Raw genomic sequence first — 3,569 nt, forward strand, 5'->3', positions numbered from 1 at the left:
TTTAGACTTATTTGACTTGCATTTACAAATACATGTAACAGTGAATGAAATGCAATCTTACAAAAAGTTTTACATTTTTTCAAATTAAATGTGATCCTTTTCTCTCTTTACCTTTTATACAGTAGGTAAGCTAGCTGAATTTCCTTTCAGTTAAAATGATTACGATTTCAGATTGAACAAGATTTTGTCACGCTGTTTAGTGATGAAGCTTCAATGAGGTTTCTTGAAGTGCCTACAGTCTTCAATGAAAAGGTCATTAGAGATTGCAAGGGTTTGACCTTAAACAGCCATGTGGAAGCACTGATAGGATCAGCAGAGCAATGTCGCCTGGAGAATGCAGGTGAATTCTGTGATCCAGGTGAGAATAAATTCAGATTTTATTTTGTATCTTAACCAGATTCAATATTGTACATTTAATGTTCCCTGAGGTGTTTTCTTCCTAAATGCATGTATGTAGTTACTGTATTTACATTCCAGTCATTGTAATTACTGCTGCATACTTGTAATGAAGTGAAACTGAACAGAACACTAATTGTGTTAGGCCATTTAACTACTAATGCTGCTGTAATTGTAATAGTGAGTACAATTTAACTCGGGTCTGGTCAGTGCACAAGTTGTGCAAATGGGTCAAGTTTTTAATCTGTGCATAACAGATTGTTTGTTTAAACTTAAAATCAAAAAGTCTTTCAGGAAATTTCTTCCAAGGGTTTTATTATGTGTGTATTTATGAGGCTTTTCACCCTTCTTTGTCAGGGTGGGACAGTGATATGTCATCAATACTGCTGCTGTTGCATCTCCTTTCTCCAACATCAAGGAGCCAAAAGAAGACTGCAAAAATGAGTGCCAATCAAACTCCTGACTGTCTGGTGAGATTCAGAAAGGTTACTGAAAGCTGCTGTATTGTGTTTTGTATGATACAGGATGATCCCTATAATGATACTCTTCTCAACAGGAGATTGAAATGATTATCAGGAGAGTGTTAAAGATTTAAGTGCAGTGAAATATGAAGCCTTTTCTCTAATGTTTCCTTATTTCAGTTGGGTATTTAAGTGGAGCACCCCACACATGTAGGTGATTTATAGTACAGCTTGTAAATATGGTGTAAATATGAAAGGCACTGTAAACTATTGACTTACTGCTTTATTACTTGCTGTTTCTTTTATGTTCATTATTTTATGGCCAGATTTTAGGAATATATTGATTTGATTTAAATACAATGTCAGTATTTCTTCCCTTTTTAATGTTGTAGGTTGGGACCAGTTTGGAAAACCATCTTGAACACACTGAGGGCTGTGATCAACCATGCTTGCTGGCTGATGTGTGCGCATGAAAAAACACCACCCACAAATGCTTCATAGTCATCGACAAGAAAGCCGTTCCATGTAAGGCTCTAAGTTCAGTTGCTGCTTTTGACAAACTGTTCAAGGCACACTGTCTTCAGTGTATATTACAATGAATCTTTATCTTGTCTGTACACATTCATCCAAACTACCATCTACAACACAGATGTTGGAAATGCAAAAGAAAACCCACGAGGCAGAGAACTTGGAGCAAGATTGTTACACAGAAAAATCAGAATAGAGAAATTTTGAAAAGATTTTCTGCTTACGAGACCAAAAATATTGATTTGTTTTGTTTGTAAATCATACCACAAAAGTAGCAATTCCCATAGCAAACATATTACATTAAAAGACGGTTTGTTTCCTGGAAAACTATTGAGTCTCAAACGTGAACAGTTAGGGTTTTCTCTTGTTTGTCACATTTTTAATCTAGTGGATTAAAAATGGACGATGACAGAGAAGATTTGGGCTTGAATGCTATTCAAACTTGGTGCTTGCTATGCAATGTTCCTCTAATGTTTGGAGATCTTGTTGAACAAAATGACAAATATTGGAACCTACTGCAGCTACTACAACTGATTTTTGTTGATGTTGTTTTCTCCCCAATTATAATCGATAGTATGACTTATTTAAAGCATTTCATTTGCCATCATCACAACATGTTAAAAGACTTGTTTCCAGATAGGAATTTACTACCCAAACACCACATTGTTATTCACTACCCACAGTGCATTTGGAAGATAGGATCATTGCTACATAGGTAGTGTATGGGATTTGAAGCCTAACATAATTTTTTTTAAGAATTTCAAAAACATTGGTAAAGAAACATCAGGCTTATGTAGTATACCAATGGGAAAATTTCATCTTTCATAGATTTGAATTTGGTCTGAATTACTAAGTGGAATGCAGGGATGTTTAGTTATTGCTGAAAAATTAAATGTAAAGTATTTATTCTGATATTTTCACAACAAAGTGGGCGAAGTGTTATGGAACAGAGTATCACAAAGGCTTGTTTGTGTGGCACTAGCTTTATAGTTAAAGAGGAAAAGGCTGTTTACTAATCAGCAATATTGTGTCTTTATTTTGATGAGCACTTCAATGCTTTTAGGATGGAGGAGAAAACAGCAGACATACTTTATGTATTTGAGGTGGATGATCGTGTGTACTACAAACCATTTGATAGACAGTTTTCATATGGATCAGGGGACATTGGGTATTATAGTCCCACATTGCCATGTAATCTGAACATATCTAAACGCATGTTTGATTTGTGTTTTTTGTGTTATCAGAGGAACAAGCCTTTTTAGTAACTTGATATTGTGAACATTTCTTTATGGGACCTATTCTGACTTAACTGGTGCTGCATAAGTATTTATGCGTTGTAGATTAACCATGTATGGGGAAAACGAGAGCACTTATGTGGCATGTAAATGGAGTCAGAATAGGGCCCTGTATGGCGGCTAAAATGCTTTTAGGATTGAGAAATGGTCTGTATTTGTGCTGGGTCATTTTAAACACTGCAGGCCATTTGACAGTTAAATATTGTGGTTTAATAATATGTATAACCAGGTAGATTCCCAGCTGATCTAAACATATCTGCAATGATTTGTATTGGTGTTATTGGTTTGTGAAAGGAAACCCTTTGCATAATGGAATCCTAATTGTATGGGTCTGTATGATTTTGTTTTGTACATGCTTGGGAGTTCAAAGAGGCAAATGTAACCTGTTGGATTGTTAAATAAAGCAATATGTTGACTGTTTATTGATTTAACTGACTATTAGGCCTGTAAAACTTTTTATAAGAACATTTAATATGTGCCCGTGCTATGTTTTTAAAGGAATATATTATATATATATATATATATTTATTTATTTATAGCATAGGTGCAGTAATATGAATTGCGACAACACTAATAGCACTATGTAATACAATTTTTGTTCCTGGGTAGTAAATATTTTGAAATTTACCTATTTCAAATGAGAAAACGGGTGAATTTGTGTCTTTTCGTTCACATAAAGTCAGAAAAAAACAACATATGAATCCAAATTAACATGTATTTATACTAAAGTAATACAAAAATGACTACAAAAGATTTAGAAGTGAGTAGTTTTTCGAGATTTACGATTATACTGTAAATCACTTTCACAAATCAGCCCCCAAATGTAGTCTCCCATCATGTTCTCGTTATACTGTCCTTGGTAGCGGCGTTCAAAGTCCAGTATATCCTG

The 3,569-nt window shown here is 34.5% G+C and overlaps 1 long non-coding RNA gene across 1 annotated transcript; it reads left to right on the top strand.

The window, feature by feature from the left end:
• Positions 1 to 762: 762 nt before the first annotated feature.
• Positions 763 to 3,100, top strand: LOC117974106 (uncharacterized). The gene is made up of 2 exons (XR_004664252.2): positions 763 to 866; positions 1,250 to 3,100. It is a non-coding gene; the product is annotated as an uncharacterized LOC117974106 (long non-coding RNA).
• Positions 3,101 to 3,569: the final 469 nt, after the last annotated feature.

The sequence above is a fragment of the Acipenser ruthenus genome, chromosome 17, assembly GCF_902713425.1.
Source record: "Acipenser ruthenus chromosome 17, fAciRut3.2 maternal haplotype, whole genome shotgun sequence".
NCBI classification, from domain to species: domain Eukaryota; kingdom Metazoa; phylum Chordata; class Actinopteri; order Acipenseriformes; family Acipenseridae; genus Acipenser; species Acipenser ruthenus.